The 18,332-nt window shown below is 35.3% G+C and overlaps 6 non-coding genes across 6 annotated transcripts; all 6 read left to right on the forward strand.

Annotated features, from left to right (window-relative positions):
* Window positions 1-4,497: 4,497 nt before the first annotated feature.
* On the forward strand, window positions 4,498-4,571 carry TRNAS-ACU (transfer RNA serine (anticodon ACU)). Its single transcript has one exon. It is a non-coding gene; the product is annotated as a tRNA-Ser (tRNA).
* Window positions 4,572-6,829: 2,258 nt separating this feature from the next.
* Window positions 6,830-6,903, forward strand: TRNAS-ACU (transfer RNA serine (anticodon ACU)). The gene has a single exon. It is a non-coding gene; the product is annotated as a tRNA-Ser (tRNA).
* Window positions 6,904-7,996: 1,093 nt separating this feature from the next.
* TRNAS-ACU (transfer RNA serine (anticodon ACU)) lies at window positions 7,997-8,070 on the forward strand. Its single transcript has one exon. It is a non-coding gene; the product is annotated as a tRNA-Ser (tRNA).
* Window positions 8,071-9,161: 1,091 nt separating this feature from the next.
* Window positions 9,162-9,235, forward strand: TRNAS-ACU (transfer RNA serine (anticodon ACU)). Its single transcript has one exon. It is a non-coding gene; the product is annotated as a tRNA-Ser (tRNA).
* A 1,097-nt stretch (window positions 9,236-10,332) lies between these two features.
* Window positions 10,333-10,406, forward strand: TRNAS-ACU (transfer RNA serine (anticodon ACU)). Its single transcript has one exon. It is a non-coding gene; the product is annotated as a tRNA-Ser (tRNA).
* Window positions 10,407-14,999: 4,593 nt separating this feature from the next.
* TRNAS-ACU (transfer RNA serine (anticodon ACU)) lies at window positions 15,000-15,073 on the forward strand. Its single transcript has one exon. It is a non-coding gene; the product is annotated as a tRNA-Ser (tRNA).
* The last annotated feature ends 3,259 nt before the right edge of the window (window positions 15,074-18,332 follow it).

Raw genomic sequence — 18,332 nt, forward strand, 5'->3', positions numbered from 1 at the left:
GCACAGTCAGATATATACATAGATGATGCAGCACACTGGGCTGAGCAGTGCACACAGATATGGTATGTGACTGAGTCACTGTGTATCGTTTTTTTCAGGCAGAGAACGGATATATTAAATAAAACTGCACTGTCTGGTGGTCACTGTGGTCAGTCACTAGTAAACTCTGCACTCTCTACAGTTCTACAGTACTCCTAAGCTCCAGTAAATCAGGTCAATCTCTCTCTCTCTTCTAATCTAAATGGAGAGGACGCCAGCCACGTCCTCTCCCTATCAATCTCAATGCACGTGTGAAAATGGCGGCGACGCGCGGCTCCTTATATAGAATCCGAGTCTCGCGAGAATCCGACAGCGTCATGATGACGTTCGGGCGCGCTCGGGTTAACCGAGCAAGGCGGGAAGATCCGAGTCGTTCGGACCCGTGAAAAAAAACATGAAGTTCGTGCGGGTTCGGATTCAGAGAAACCGAACCCGCTCATCTCTAATATCTACACGGTATAGCCCTGAATTTTCCAATGCGTAGCTCTTTGCAAAAGAGAGATATTGGCAAGGAAAAGCTGTCTTGTACCTTTGCATTTTTCTCGCAAACGAAGGACACTAGAAAGAAAATTTTAAAGCCTCCTGTTAGGCCATCATTTACACGGCATAGCCCTGAATTTTCCAATGCGCAGCTCTTTGCAAAAGAGAGATATTGGCAAGGAAAAGCTGTCTTGTACCTTTGCATTTTTCTCCCAAACGAAGGACACTAGAAAGAAAATTTTAAAGCCTCCTGTTAGGCCATCATCTACATTGCTGTACTCTGCTGCACATGTAAGTGCAAGAGATCCTGAAGCACTCACTCATCATGGGAAAGTACCAATGTGTTTCTTCGTTGGTTGATGGAAGAAACATTTTACAAAAACTCTCCAGATTATTGACTTTTTAAAGTTTTTCTAGGAAACGTTTTAGATGAATGCTTATTAGCCTTTGTCAGTATGGACTTTTGCAAAGTGTCTCTGTGGCGCAATCAGTTAGTGTGCACGGCTATTAACCAAAAGGTTGGTGGTTCAATCCCACCCAGGGACGTAATTGACCTTGTTATCAGATTTTGGTGATCTTTAAGTAGACAAGTCAAAATTTCAAACGCCCTGTTCTGGTGTAGGGTACCTGGCCTTCTCTGATGTAATCAGAGTTAGATTTGATTCAGTGATTTTATAAAAACAGCTAGGAAGCACAATTTAGCAGTGGGTTGCAGAGAAAAAGAAATATGCTGGCAAAAAAAATCCAATTGAGTGATTAAACAGCTCTTAATTTTCTGGCTTTATTTTTATGCTAACAAATTTGTTCTCTGAAAAGTGTCCACAAAGCCAAGTCTCTGATTAACACCTTTGTAAGGATGGTTTTTCACCTATTATAAAATTAAACTTGCTTCATTGGAAAGGCAGCAAGATGCATCCTCATTTCAATGTCTACTGAAATAATACAGGTTGACACCAGGAAACATTAACGCCACTGCATCCTTGCTGCTTTCTCATGTGGAAGTCTGTTTAATGTGAAAACAAGGTGATATCTAATTAGCACACAGGTAAGGAATTAAGAAAATCTTTATTTAAGGGTGAAAATGTTTCTCACAAAATCGTTGCCCCAATGCATCATTGAAATTCAAGCTGGAAAGATGATTTTAATATATCACTTGTACATTTTGTATTGCTCTTCTGGTGACAATGTAGTTTGTTTTTGTCAATTACCATTTTAATAATAGGGTAAAGAAAATTAAGTGGATTTTTAAAAGAAAACAATACTTTCAATATACTATTAAAACAAATTAAAATGGTAAAAGTTATTGTACTTTAATGAAAAATAAAAGAGCAAAAATATCAATCCCAGTTTTGGATTACTTTAATTAACAAAAAAAATGCATATAGCAGAGGATAGTTTTAATCTGCCTACCTCTGGGTTATGGGCCCAGCATGCTTCCATTGCAGTACTCTGCTGCACATGTAAGTGCAAGAGATCCTGAAGCACTCACTCATCATGGGAAAGTACCAATGTGTTTCTTCGTTGGTGGATGGAAGAAACATCTTACAAAAACTCTCCAGATTATTGACTTTTTAAAGTTTTTCTAGGAAACGTTTTAGATGAATGCTTATTAGCCTTTGTCAGTATGTACTTTTGCAAAGTGTCTCTGAGGCGCAATCAGTTAGTGTGTACGGCTATAAACCAAAAGGTTGGTGGTTCAATCCCACCCAGGGACGTAATTGACCTTGTTATCAGATTTTGGTGATCTTTAAGTAGACAAGTCAAAATTTCAAACCCCCTCTTATGGTGTAGGGTACCTGGCCTTCTCTGATGTAATCAGAGTTAGATTTGATTCAGTGATTTTATAAAAACAGCTAGGAAGCACAATTTAGCAGTGAGTTGCAGAGAAAAAGAAATATGCTGGCAAAAAAATCCAATTGAGTGATTAAACAGCTCTTAATTTTCTGGCTTTATTTTTATGCTAACAAATTTGTTCTCTGAAAAGTGTCGACAAAGCCAAGTCTCTGATTAACACCTTTGTAGGGATGGTTTTTCACCTATTACTAAATTAAACTTGCTTCATTGGAAAGGCAGCAAGATGCATCCTCATTTCAATGTCTACTGAAATAATACGGGTTGATACCAGGAAACATTAATGCCACTGCATCCTTGCTGATTTCTCATGTGGAAGTCTGTTTAATGTGAAAACAAGGTGATATCTAATTAGCACACAGGTAAGGAATTAAGAAAATCTTTATTTAAGGGTGAAGATGTTTCTCACAAAATCGTTGCCCCAATGCATCATTGAAATTCAAGCTGGAAAGATGATTTTAATATATCACTTGTACATTTTGTATTGCTCTTCTGGTGACAATGTAGTTTGTTTTTGTCAATTACCATTTTAATAATAGGGTAAAGAAAATTAAGTGGCTTTTTAAAAGAAAACAATACTTTCAATATACTATTAAAACAAATTAAAATGGTAAAAGTTATTGTACTTTAATGAAAAATAAAAGAGCAAAAATATCAATCCCAGTTTTGGATTACTTTAATTAACAAAAAAAAATGCATATAGCAGAGGATAGTTTTAATCTGCCTACCTCTGGGTTATGGGCCCAGCATGCTTCCATTGCAGTACTCTGCTGCACATGTAAGTGCAAGAGATCCTGAAGCACTCACTCATCATGGGAAAGTACCAATGTGTTTCTTCGTTGGTGGATGGAAGAAACATCTTACAAAAACTCTCCAGATTACTGACTTTTTAAAGTTTTTCTAGGAAACGTTTTAGATGAATGCTTATTAGCCTTTGTCAGTATCCACTTTTGCAAAGTGTCTCTGTGGTGCAATCAGTTAGTGTGTTTGGCTACTAACCAAAAGGTTGGTGGTTCAATCCCACCCAGGGATGTAAGTGACCTTGTGATCAGGTTTTGGTGATCTTTAAGTGGACAAGTCAAAATTTCAAACCCCCTGTTATGATGTAAGGTACCTGGCCTTCTCTGATGTAATCAGAGTTAGATTTGATTAAGTGATTTTATAAAAAACAGCTAGGAAGCACAATTTAGCAGTGGGTTGCAGAGAAAAAAAATATGCTGGCAGAAAAATCCAATTGAGTGATTAAACAGCTCTTCATTTTCTGGCTTTATTTTTATGCTAACAAATTTGTTCTCTGAAAAGTGTCCACAAAGCCAAGTCTCTGATGAACACCTATGTAAGGATGGTTTTTCACCTATTACTAAATTAAACTTGCTTCATTGGAAAGGCAGCAAGATGCATCCTCATTTCAATGTCTACTGAAATAATACAGGTTGACACCAGGAAACATTAACGCCACTGCATCCTTGCTGCTTTCTCATGTAGAAGTCTGTTTAATGTGAAAACAAGGTGATATCTAATTAGCACACAGGTAAGGAATTAAGAAAATCTTTATTTAAGGGTGAAGATGTTTCTCACAAAATCGTTGCCCCAATGCATCATTGAAATTCAAGCTGGAAAGATGATTTTAATATATCACTTGTACATTTTGTATTGCTCTTCTGGTGACAATGTAGTTTGTTTTTGTCAATTACCATTTTAATAATAGGGTAAAGAAAATTAAGTGGATTTTTGAAAGAAAACAATACTGTCAATATACTATTAAAACAAATTAAAATGGTAAAAGTTATTGTACTTTAAGTAAACATAAAATAGCTAACATATCAATCCCAGTTTTGGATTACTTTAATTAACAAAAAAATGCATATAGCAGAGGATAGTTTCAATCTGCCTACCTCTGGGTAATGGGCCCAGCATGCTTCCATTGCAGTACTCTGCTGCACATGTAAGTGCAAGAGATCCTGAAGCACTCACTCATCATGGGAAAGTACCAATGTGTTTCTTCGTTGGTTGATTTAAGAAAATTCTTACAAAAACTCTCCAGATTATTGACTTTTTAAAGTTTTTCTAGGAAACGTTCTAGATGAATGCTTATGAGCCTTTGTCAGGATGTACTTTTTGCAAAGTGTCTCTGTGGCGCAATCGGTTAGTGTGTCTGGCTACTAACCAAAAGGTTGGTGGTTCAATCCCACCCAGGGACATAATTGACCTTGTGATCGGGTTTTGGTGATCTTTAAGTAGACAAGTCAAAATTTCAAACCCCATTTTATGGTGTAGGGTACCTGGCCTTCTCTGATGTAATCAGAGTTAGATTTGATTCAGTGATTTTATAAAAAACAGCTAGGAAGCACAATTTAGCAATGGGTTGCAGAGAAAAAAAATATGCTGGCAGAAAAATCCAATTGAGTGATTAAACAGCTCTTCATTTTCTGCCTTTATTTTTATGCTAACACATTTGTTCTCTAAAAGTGTCCACAAAGCCAAGTCTCTGATTAACACCTTTGTAGGGATGGTTTTTCACCTATAACTAAATTAAACTTGCTTCATTGGAAAGGCAGCAAGATGCATCCTCATTTCAATGTCTACTGAAATAATACAGGTTGACACCAGGAAACATAAAACGCCACTGCATCCTTGCTGCTTTCTCATGTAGAAGTCTGTTTAATGTGAAAACAAGGTGATATCTAATTAGCACACAGGTAAGGAATTAAGAAAATCTTTATTTAAGGGTGAAGATGTTTCTCACAAAATCGTTGTTCCAATGCATCATTGAAATTCAAGCTGGAAAGATGATTTTAATATATCACTTGTACATTTTGTATTGCTCTTCTGGTGACAATGTAGTTTGTTTTTGTCAATTACCCTTTTAATAATAGGGTAAAGAAAATTAAGTGGATTTTTTAAAGAAAACTATACTGTCAATACACTATTAAAACAAATTAAAATGGTAAAAGTTATTGTACTTTAAGTAAAAATAAAAGAGCTAAAATATCAATCCCAGTGTTGGATTACTTTAATAAAAAAAATGCATATAGCAGAGGATAGTTTTAATCTGCCTACCTCTGGGTTATGGGCCCAGCATGCTTCCATTGCAGTACTCTGCTGCACATGTAAGTGCAAGAGATCCTGAAGCACTCACTCATCATGGGAAAGTACCAATGTGTTTCTTCATTGGTTGATGGAAGAAACATCTTACAAAAACTCTCCAGATTATTGACTTTTTAAAGTTTTTCTAGGAAACGTTCTAGATGAATGCTTATTAGCCTTTGTCAGTACCCACTTTTGCAAAGTGTCTCTGTGGTGCAATCAGTTAGTGTGTTTGGCTACTAACCAAAAGGTAGGTGGTTCAATCCCACCCAGGGACATAATTGACCTTGTTGTCAGATTTTGGTGATCTTTAAGTAGACAAGTCAAAATTTCAAACCCCCTCTTATGGTGTAGAGTACCTGGCCTTCTCTGATGTACTCAGAGTTAGATTTGATTCAGTGATTTTATAAAAACAGCTAGGAAGCACAATTTAGCAGTGAGTTGCAGAGAAAAAGAAATATGCTGGCAAAAAAATCCAATTGAGTGATTAAACAGCTCTTAATTTTCTGGCTTTATTTTTATGCTAACAAATTTGTTCTCTGAAAAGTGTCGACAAAGCCAAGTCTCTGATTAACACCTTTGTAGGGATGGTTTTTCACCTATTACTAAATTAAACTTGCTTCATTGGAAAGGCAGCAAGATGCATCCTCATTTCAATGTCTACTGAAATAATACGGGTTGATACCAGGAAACATTAATGCCACTGCATCCTTGCTGATTTCTCATGTGGAAGTCTGTTTAATGTGAAAACAAGGTGATATCTAATTAGCACACAGGTAAGGAATTAAGAAAATCTTTATTTAAGGGTGAAGATGTTTCTCACAAAATCGTTGCCCCAATGCATCATTGAAATTCAAGCTGGAAAGATGATTTTAATATATCACTTGTACATTTTGTACTGCTCTTCTGGTGACAATGTAGTTTGTTTTTGTCAATTACCATTTTAATAATAGGGTAAAGAAAATTAAGTGGCTTTTTAAAAGAAAACAATACTTTCAATATACTATTAAAACAAATTAAAATGGTAAAAGTTATTGTACTTTAATGAAAAATAAAAGAGCAAAAATATCAATCCCAGTTTTGGATTACTTTAATTAACAAAAAAAATGCATATAGCAGAGGATAGTTTTAATCTGCCTACCTCTGGGTTATGGGCCCAGCATGCTTCCATTGCAGTACTCTGCTGCACATGTAAGTGCAAGAGATCCTGAAGCACTCACTCATCATGGGAAAGTACCAATGTGTTTCTTCATTGGTGGATGGAAGAAACATCTTACAAAAACTCTCCAGATTACTGACTTTTTAAAGTTTTTCTAGGAAACGTTTTAGATGAATGCTTATTAGCCTTTGTCAGTATCCACTTTTGCAAAGTGTCTCTGTGGCGCAATCAGTTAGTGTGTTTGGCTACTAACCAAAAGGTTGGTGGTTCAATCCCACCCAGGGATGTAAGTGACCTTGTGATCAGGTTTTGGTGATCTTTAAGTGGACAAGTCAAAATTTCAAACCCCCTGTTATGATGTAGGGTACCTGGCCTTCTCTGATGTAATCAGAGTTAGATTTGATTAAGTGATTTTATAAAAAACAGCTAGGAAGCACAATTTAGCAGTGGGTTGCAGAGAAAAAAAATATGCTGGCAGAAAAATCCAATTGAGTGATTAAACAGCTCTTCATTTTCTGGCTTTATTTTTATGCTAACAAATTTGTTCTCTGAAAAGTGTCCACAAAGCCAAGTCTCTGATGAACACCTATGTAAGGATGGTTTTTCACCTATTACTAAATTAAACTTGCTTCATTGGAAAGGCAGCAAGATGCATCCTCATTTCAATGTCTACTGAAATAATACAGGTTGACACCAGGAAACATTAACGCCAATGCATCCTTGCTGCTTTCTCATGTGGAAGTCTGTTTAATGTGAAAACAAGGTGATATCTAATTAGCACACAGGTAAGGAATTAAGAAAATCTTTATTTAAGGGTGAAGATGTTTCTCACAAAATCGTTGCCCCAATGCATCATTGAAATTCAAGCTGGAAAGATGATTTTAATATATCACTTGTACATTTTGTATTGCTCTTCTGGTGACAATGTAGTTTGTTTTTGTCAATTACCATTTTAATAATAGGGTAAAGAAAATTAAGTGGATTTTTGAAAGAAAACAATACTGTCAATATACTATTAAAACAAATTAAAATGGTAAAAGTTATTGTACTTTAAGTAAACATAAAATAGCTAACATCAATCCCAGTTTTGGATTACTTTAATTAACAAAAAAAATGCATATAGCAGAGGATATTTTCAATCTGCCTACCTCTGGGTAATGGGCCCAGCATGCTTCCATTGCAGTACTCTGCTGCACATGTAAGTGCAAGAGATCCTGAAGCACTCACTCATCATGGGAAAGTACCAATGTGTTTCTTCGTTGGTTGATTTAAGAAAATTCTTACAAAAACTCTCCAGATTATTGACTTTTTAAAGTTTTTCTAGGAAACGTTCTAGATGAATGCTTATTAGCCTTTGTCAGTATGTAATTTTTGCAAAGTGTCTCTGTGGCGCAATCGGTTAGTGTGTCTGGCTACTAACCAAAAGGTTGGTGGTTCAATCCCACCCAGGGACATAATTGACCTTGTGATCAGGTTTTGGTGATCTTTAAGTAGACAAGTCAAAATTTCAAACCCCATTTTATGGTGTAGGGTACCTGGCCTTCTCTGATGTAATCAGAGTTAGATTTGATTCAGTGATTTTATAAAAAACAGCTAGGAAGCACAATTTAGCAATGGATTGCAGAGAAAAAAAATATGCTGGCAGAAAAATCCAATTGAGTGATTAAACAGCTCTTCATTTTCTGGCTTTATTTTTATGCTAACAAATTTGTTCTCTAAAAGTGTCCACAAAGCCAAGTCTCTGATTAACACCTTTGTAGGGATGGTTTTTCACCTATAACTAAATTAAACTTGCTTCATTGGAAAGGCAGCAAGATGCATCCTCATTTCAATGTCTACTGAAATAATACAGGTTGACACCAGGAAACATTAACGCCACTGCATCCTTGCTGCTTTCTCATGTAGAAGTCTGTTTAATGTGAAAACAAGGTGATATCTAATTAGCACACAGGTAAGGAATTAAGAAAATCTTTATTTAAGGGTGAAGATGTTTCTCACAAAATTGTTGCCCCAATGCATCATTGAAATTCAAGCTGGAAAGATGATTTTAATATATCACTTGTACATTTTGTATTGCTCTTCTGGTGACAATGTAGTTTGTTTTTGTCAATTACCCTTTTAATAATAGGGTAAAGAAAATTAAGTGGATTTTTTTAAGAAAACTATAATGTCAATACACTATTAAAACAAATTAAAATGGTAAAAGTTATTGTACTTTAAGTAAAAATAAAAGAGCTAAAATATCAATCCCAGTTTTGGATTACTTTAATTAAAAAAAAATGCATATAGCAGAGGATAGTTTTAATCTGCCTACCTCTGGGTTATGGGCCCAGCATGCTTCCATTGCAGTACTCTGCTGCACATGTAAGTGCAAGAGATCCTGAAGCACTCACTCATCATGGGAAAGTACCAATGTGTTTCTTCGTTGGTTGATCTAAGAAACATCTTACAAAAACTCTCCAGATTATTGACTTTTTAAAGTTTTTCTAGGAAACGTTCTAGATGAATGCTTATTAGCCTTTGTCAGTATCCACTTTTGCAAAGTGTCTCTGTGGTGCAATCAGTTAGTGTGTTTGGCTACTAACCAAAAGGTTGGTGGTTCAATCCCACCCAGGGACATAATTGACCTTGTGATCAGGTTTTGGTGATCTTTAAGTAGACAAGTCAAAATTTCAAACCCCCTTTTATGTTGTAGGGTACCTGGCCTTCTCTGATGTAATCAGAGTTAGATTTGATTCAGTGATTTTATAAAAAACAGCTAGGAAGCACAATTTAGCAGTGGGTTGCAGAGAAAAAGAAATATGCTGGCAAAAAAAATCCAATTGAGTGATTAAACAGCTCTTAATTTTCTGGCTTTATTTTTATGCTAACAAATTTGTTCTCTGAAAAGTGTCCACAAAGCCAAGTCTCTGATTAACACCTTTGTATGGATGGTTTTTAACCTATTACTAAATTAAACTTGCTTCATTGGAAAGGCAGCAAGATGCATCCTCATTTCAATGTCTACTGAAATAATACAGGTTGACACCAGGAAACATTAACGCCACTGCATCCTTGCTGCTTTCTCATGTGGAAGTCTGTTTAATGTGAAAACAAGGTGATATCTAATTAGCACACAGGTAAGGAATTAAGAAAATCTTTATTTAAGGGTGAAAATGTTTCTCACAAAATCGTTGCCCCAATGCATCATTGAAATTCAAGCTGGAAAGATGATTTTAATATATCACTTGTACATTTTGTATTGCTCTTCTGGTGACAATGTAGTTTGTTTTTGTCAATTACCATTTTAATAATAGGGTAAAGAAAATTAAGTGGATTTTTGAAAGAAAACTATACTGTCAATATACTATTAAAACAAATTAAAATGGTAAAAGTTATTGTACTTTAAGTAAAAATAAAAGAGCAAAAATATCAATCCCAGTTTTGATTACTTAAATTAACAAAAAAAAATGCATATAGCAAAGGATAGTTTCAATCTGCCTACCTCTGGGTTATGGGCCCAGCATGCTTCCATTGCAGTACTCTGCTGCACATGTAAGTGCAAGAGATCCTGAAGCACTCACTCATCATGGGAAAGTACCAATGTGTTTCTTGGTTGGTTGATGGGAGAAACATCTTACAAAAACTCTCCAGATTATTGACTTTTTAAAGTTTTTCTAGGAAACGTTCTAGATGTATGCTTATTAGCCTTTGTCAGGATGTACTTTTTACAAAGTGTCTCTGTGGCGCAATCGGTTAGTGTGTCTGGCTACTAACCAAAAGGTTGGTGGTTCAATCCCACCCAGGGACGTAATTGACGTTGTTATCAGATTTTGGTGATCTTTAAGTAGACAAGTCAAAATTTCAAACCCCTGTTATGGTGTAGGGTACCTGGCCTTCTCTGATGTAATCAGAGTTAGATTTGATTCAGTGATTTTATAAAAACAGATAGGAAGCACAATTTAGCAGTGGGTTGCAGAGAAAAAGAAATATGCTGGCAAAAAAAATCCAATTGAGTGATTAAACAGCTCTTCATTTTCTGGCTTTATTTTTATGCTAACAAATTTGTTCTCTGAAAAGTGTCCACAAAGCCAAGTCTCTGATTAACACCTTTGTAGGGATCGTTTTTCACCTATTACTAAATTAAACTTGCTTCATTGGAAAGGCAGCAAGATGCATCCTCATTTCAATTTCTACTGAAATAATACAGGTTGACACCAGGAAACATTAACGCCACTGCATCCTTGCTGCTTTCTCATGTGGAAGTCTGTTTAATGTGAAAACAAGGTGATATCTAATTAGCACACAGGTAAGGAATTAAGAAAATCTTTATTTAAGGGTGAAGATGTTTCTCACAAAATCGTTGCCCCAATGCATCATTGAAATTCAAGCTGGAAAGATGATTTTAATATATCACTTGTACATTTTGTATTGCTCTTCTGGTGACAATGTAGTTTGTTTTTGTCAATTACCCTTTTAATAATAGGGTAAAGAAAATTAAGTGGATTTTTTAAAGAAAACTATACTGTCAATATACTATTCAAACAAATTAAAATGGTAAAAGTTATTGTACTTCAAGTAAAAATAAAAGAGCAAAAATATCAATCCCAGTTTTGATTACTTAAATTAACAAAAAAAAATGCATATAGCAAAGGATAGTTTCAATCTGCCTACCTCTGGGTTATGGGCCCAGCATGCTTCCATTGCAGTACTCTGCTGCACATGTAAGTGCAAGAGATCCTGAAGCACTCACTCATCATGGGAAAGTACCAATGTGTTTCTTCATTGGTTGATGGAAGAAACATCTTACAAAAACTCTCCAGATTATTGACTCTTTAAAGATTTTCTAGGATACGTTCTAGATGTATGCTTATTAGACTTTGTCAGTATGTACTTTTTGCAAAGTGTCTCTGTGGCGCAATCGGTTAGTATGTCCGGCTACTATCAAAAAGGTTGGTGGTTCAATCCCAACCAGGGACATAATTGACCTTGTTATCAGATTTTGGTGATCTTTAAGTAGACAAGTCAAAATTTCAAACCCCCTGTTATGGTGTAGGGTACCTGGCCTTCTCTGATGTAATCAGAGTTAGATTTGATTCAGTGATTTTATAAAAACAGCTAGGAAGCACAATTTAGCAGTGGGTTGCAGAGAAAAAGAAATATGCTGGCAAAAAAAATCCAATTGAGTGATTAAACAGCTCTTCATTTTCTGGCTTTATTTTTATGCTAACAAATTTGTTCTTTGAAAAGTGTCCACAAAGCCAAGTCTCTGATTAACACCTTTGTAGGGATGGTTTTTCACCTATTACTAAATTAAACTTGCTTCATTGGAAAGGCAGCAAGATGCATCCTCATTTCAATGTCTACTGAAATAATACAGGTTGACACCAGGAAACATTAACGCCACTGTATCCTTGCTGCTTTCTCATGTGGAAGTCTGTTTAATGTGAAAACAAGGTGATATCTAATTAGCACACAGGTAAGGAATTAAGAAAATCTTTATTTAAGGGTGAAGATGTTTCTCACAAAATCGTTGCCCCAATGCATCATTGAAATTCAAGCTGGAAAGATGATTTTAATATATCACTTGTACATTTTGTATTGCTCTTCTGGTGACAATGTAGTTTGTTTTTGTCAATTACCATTTTAATAATAGGGTAAAGAAAATTAAGTGGATTTTTGAAAGAAAACAATACTGTCAATATACTATTAAAACAAATTAAAATGGTAAAAGTTATTGTACTTTAAGTAAAAATAAAAGAGCCAAAATATCAATCCCAGTTTTGGATTACTTTAACAAAAAAAAATGCATATAGCAGAGGATAGTTTCAATCTGCCTACCGTTGGGTTATGGGCCCAGCATGCTTCCATTGCTGTACTCTGCTGCACATGTAAGTGCAAGAGATCCTGAAGCACTCACTCATCATGGGAAAGTACCAATGTGTTTCTTCGTTGGTTGATGGAAGAAACATCTTACAAAAACTCTCCAGATTATTGACTTTTTAAAGTTTTTCTAGGAAACGTTTTAGATGAATGCTTATTAGCCTTTGTCAGTATGGACTTTTGCAAAGTGTCTCTGTGGCGCAATCAGTTAGTGTGCATGGCTATTAACCAAAAGGTTGGTGGTTCAATCCCACCCAGGGACGTATTTGACCTTGTTATCAGATTTTGGTGATCTTTAAGTAGACAAGTCAAAATTTCAAACCCCCTGTTCTGGTGTAGGGTACGTGGCCTTCTCTGATGGAGTTAGATTTGATTCAGTGATTTTAGAAAAACAGCTAGGAAGCACAATTTAGCAGTGGGTTGCAGAGAAAAAGAAATATGCTGGCAAAAAAAATCCAATTGAGTGATTAAACAGCTCTTAATTTTCTGGCTTTATTTTTATGCTAACAAATTTGTTCTCTGAAAAGTGTCCACAAAGCCAAGTCTCTGATTAACACCTTTGTAAGGATGGTTTTTAACCTATTACTAAATTAAACTTGCTTCATTGGAAAGGCAGCAAGATGCATCCTCATTTCAATGTCTACTGAAATAATACAGGTTGACACCAGGAAACATTAACGCCACTGCATCCTTGCTGCTTTCTCATGTGGAAGTCTGTTTAATGTGAAAACAAGGTGATATCTAATTAGCACACAGGTAAGGAATTAAGAAAATCTTTATTTAAGGGTGAAGATGTTTCTCACAAAATCGTTGCCCCAATGCATCATTGAAATTCAAGCTGGAAAGATGATTTTAATATATCACTTGTACATTTTGTATTGCTCTTCTGGTGACAATGTAGTTTGTTTTTGTCAATTACCCTTTTAATAATAGGGTAAAGAAAATTAAGTGGATTTTTTAAAGAAAACTATAATGTCAATACACTATTAAAACAAATTAAAATGGTAAAAGTTATTGTACTTTAAGTAAAAATAAAAGAGCTAAAATATCAATCCCAGTTTTGGATTACTTTAATTAAAAAAAAATGCATATAGCAGAGGATAGTTTTAATCTGCCTACCTCTGGGTTATGGGCCCAGCATGCTTCCATTGCAGTACTCTGCTGCACATGTAAGTGCTAGAGATCCTGAAGCACTCACTCATCATGGGAAAGTACCAATGTGTTTCTTCGTTGGTTGATCTAAGAAACATCTTACAAAAACTCTCCAGATTATTGACTTTTTAAAGTTTTTCTAGGAAACGTTCTAGATGAATGCTTATTAGCCTTTGTCAGTATCCACTTTTGCAAAGTGTCTCTTTGGTGCAATCAGTTAGTGTGTTTGGCTACTAACCAAAAGGTTGGTGGTTCAATCCCACCCAGGGACATAATTGACCTTGTGATCAGGTTTTGGTGATCTTTAAGTAGACAAGTCAAAATTTCAAACCCCCTTTTATGTTGTAGGGTACCTGGCCTTCTCTGATGTAATCAGAGTTAGATTTGATTCAGTGATTTTATAAAAAACAGCTAGGAAGCACAATTTAGCAGTGGGTTGCAGAGAAAAAGAAATATGCTGGCAAAAAAAATCCAATTGAGTGATTAAACAGCTCTTAATTTTCTGGCTTTATTTTTACGCTAACAAATTTGTTCTCTGAAAAGTGTCCACAAAGCCAAGTCTCTGATTAACACCTTTGTATGGATGGTTTTTAACCTATTACTAAATTAAACTTGCTTCATTGGAAAGGCAGCAAGATGCATCCTCATTTCAATGTCTACTGAAATAATACAGGTTGACACCAGGAAACATTAACGCCACTGCATCCTTGCTGCTTTCTCATGTGGAAGTCTGTTTAATGTGAAAACAAGGTGATATCTAATTAGCACACAGGTAAGGAATTAAGAAAATCTTTATTTAAGGGTGAAAATGTTTCTCACAAAATCGTTGCCCCAATGCATCATTGAAATTCAAGCTGGAAAGATGATTTTAATATATCACTTGTACATTTTGTATTGCTCTTCTGGTGACAATGTAGTTTGTTTTTGTCAATTACCATTTTAATAATAGGGTAAAGAAAATTAAGTGGATTTTTGAAAGAAAACTATACTGTCAATATACTATTAAAACAAATTAAAATGGTAAAAGTTATTGTACTTTAAGTAAAAATAAAAGAGCAAAAATATCAATCCCAGTTTTGATTACTTAAATTAACAAAAAAAAATGCATATAGCAAAGGATAGTTTCAATCTGCCTACCTCTGGGTTATGGGCCCAGCATGCTTCCATTGCAGTACTCTGCTGCACATGTAAGTGCAAGAGATCCTGAAGCACTCACTCATCATGGGAAAGTACCAATGTGTTTCTTGGTTGGTTGATGGGAGAAACATCTTACAAAAACTCTCCAGATTATTGACTTTTTAAAGTTTTTCTAGGAAACGTTCTAGATGTATGCTTATTAGCCTTTGTCAGGATGTACTTTTTACAAAGTGTCTCTGTGGCGCAATCGGTTAGTGTGTCTGGCTACTAACCAAAAGGTTGGTGGTTCAATCCCACCCAGGGACGTAATTGACATTGTTATCAGATTTTGGTGATCTTTAAGTAGACAAGTCAAAATTTCAAACCCCCTGTTATGGTGTAGGGTACCTGGCCTTCTCTGATGTAATCAGAGTTAGATTTGATTCAGTGATTTTATAAAAACAGATAGGAAGCACAATTTAGCAGTGGGTTGCAGAGAAAAAGAAATATGCTGGCAAAAAAAATCCAATTGAGTGATTAAACAGCTCTTCATTTTCTGGCTTTATTTTTATGCTAACAAATTTGTTCTCTGAAAAGTGTCCACAAAGCCAAGTCTCTGATTAACACCTTTGTAGGGATCGTTTTTCACCTATTACTAAATTAAACTTGCTTCATTGGAAAGGCAGCAAGATGCATCCTCATTTCAATTTCTACTGAAATAATACAGGTTGACACCAGGAAACATTAACGCCACTGCATCCTTGCTGCTTTCTCATGTGGAAGTCTGTTTAATGTGAAAACAAGGTGATATCTAATTAGCACACAGGTAAGGAATTAAGAAAATCTTTATTTAAGGGTGAAGATGTTTCTCACAAAATCGTTGCCCCAATGCATCATTGAAATTCAAGCTGGAAAGATGATTTTAATATATCACTTGTACATTTTGTATTGCTCTTCTGGTGACAATGTAGTTTGTTTTTGTCAATTACCCTTTTAATAATAGGGTAAAGAAAATTAAGTGGATTTTTTAAAGAAAACTATACTGTCAATATACTATTCAAACAAATTAAAATGGTAAAAGTTATTGTACTTCAAGTAAAAATAAAAGCAAAAATATCAATCCCAGTTTTGATTACATAAATTAACAAAAAAAATGCATATAGCAAAGGATAGTTTCAATCTGCCTACCTCTGGGTTATGGGCCCAGCATGCTTCCATTGCAGTACTCTGCTGCACATGTAAGTGCAAGAGATCCTGAAGCACTCACTCATCATGGGAAAGTACCAATGTGTTTCTTCATTGGTTGATGGAAGAAACATCTTACAAAAACTCTCCAGATTATTGACTCTTTAAAGATTTTCTAGGATACGTTCTAGATGTATGCTTATTAGACTTTGTCAGTATGTACTTTTTGCAAAGTGTCTCTGTGGCGCAATCGGTTAGTATGTCCGGCTACTATCAAAAAGGTTGGTGGTTCAATCCCAACCAGGGACATAATTGACCTTGTTATCAGATTTTGGTGATCTTTAAGTAGACAAGTCAAAATTTCAAACCCCCTGTTATGGTGTAGGGTACCTGGCCTTCTCTGATGTAATCAGAGTTAGATTTGATTCAGTGATTTTAGAAAAACAGCTAGGAAGCACAATTTAGCAGTGGGTTGCAGAGAAAAAGAAATATGCTGGCAAAAAAATCCAATTGAGTGATTAAACAGCTCTTAATTTTCTGGCTTTATTTTTATGCTAACAAATTTGTTCTTTGAAAAGTGTCCACAAAGCCAAGTCTCTGATTAACACCTTTGTAGGGATGGTTTTTCACCTATTACTAAATTAAACTTGCTTCATTGGAAAGGCAGCAAGATGCATCCTCATTTCAATGTCTTCTGAAATAATACAGGTTGACACCAGGAAACATTAACGCCACTGTATCCTTGCTGCTTTCTCATGTGGAAGTCTGTTTAATGTGAAAACAAGGTGATATCTAATTAGCACACAGGTAAGGAATTAAGAAAATCTTTATTTAAGGGTGAAGATGTTTCTCACAAAATCGTTGCCCCAATGCATCATTGAAATTCAAGCTGGAAAGATGATTTTAATATATCACTTGTACATTTTGTATTGCTCTTCTGGTGACAATGTAGTTTGTTTTTGTCAATTACCATTTTAATAATAGGGTAAAGAAAATTAAGTGGATTTTTGAAAGAAAACAATACTGTCAATATACTATTAAAACAAATTAAAATGGTAAAAGTTATTGTACTTTAAGTAAAAATAAAAGAGCCAAAATATCAATCCCAGTTTTGGATTACTTTAACAAAAAAAAATGCATATAGCAGAGGATAGTTTCAATCTGCCTACCGTTGGGTTATGGGCCCAGCATGCTTCCATTGCTGTACTCTGCTGCACATGTAAGTGCAAGAGATCCTGAAGCACTCACTCATCATGGGAAAGTACCAATGTGTTTCTTCGTTGGTTGATGGAAGAAACATCTTACAAAAACTCTCCAGATTATTGACTTTTTAAAGTTTTTCTAGGAAACGTTTTAGATGAATGCTTATTAGCCTTTGTCAGTATGGACTTTTGCAAAGTGTCTCTGTGGCGCAATCAGTTAGTGTGCATGGCTATTAACCAAAAGGTTGGTGGTTCAATCCCACCCAGGGACATATTTGACCTTGTTATCAGATTTTGGTGATCTTTAAGTAGACAAGTCAAAATTTCAAACCCCCTGTTCTGGTGTAGGGTACGTGGCCTTCTCTGATGGAGTTAGATTTGATTCAGTGATTTTAGAAAAACAGCTAGGAAGCACAATTTAGCAGTGGGTTGCAGAGAAAAAGAAATATGCTGGCAAAAAAAATCCAATTGAGTGATTAAACAGCTCTTAATTTTCTGGCTTTATTTTTATGCTAACAAATTTGTTCTCTGAAAAGTGTCCACAAAGCCAAGTCTCTGATTAACACCTTTGTAAGGATGGTTTTTAACCTATTACTAAATTAAACTTGCTTCATTGGAAAGGCAGCAAGATGCATCCTCATTTCAATGTCTACTGAAATAATACAGGTTGACACCAGGAAACATTAACGCCACTGCATCCTTGCTGCTTTCTCATGTGGAAGTCTGTTTAATGTGAAAACAAGGTGATATCTAATTAGCACACAGGTAAGGAATTAAGAAAATCTTTATTTAAGGGTGAAGATGTTTCTCACAAAATCGTTGCCCCAATGCATCATTGAAATTCAAGCTGGAAAGATGATTTTAATATATCACTTGTACATTTTGTATTGCTCTTCTGGTGACAATGTAGTTTGTTTTTGTCAATTACCATTTTAATAATAGGGTAAAGAAAATTAAGTGGATTTTTGAAAGAAAACAATACTGTCAATATACTATTAAAACAAATTAAAATGGTAAAAGTTATTGTACTTTAAGTAAAAATAAAAGAGCCAAAATATCAATCCCAGTTTTGGATTACTTTAACAAAAAAAAATGCATATAGCAGAGGATAGTTTCAATCTGCCTACCGTTGGGTTATGGGCCCAGCATGCTTCCATTGCTGTACTCTGCTGCACATGTAAGTGCAAGAGATCCTGAAG

Source organism: Pseudophryne corroboree, unplaced genomic scaffold, assembly GCF_028390025.1.
Source record: "Pseudophryne corroboree isolate aPseCor3 unplaced genomic scaffold, aPseCor3.hap2 scaffold_1007, whole genome shotgun sequence".
Classification (NCBI taxonomy): Eukaryota; Metazoa; Chordata; class Amphibia; order Anura; family Myobatrachidae; genus Pseudophryne; species Pseudophryne corroboree.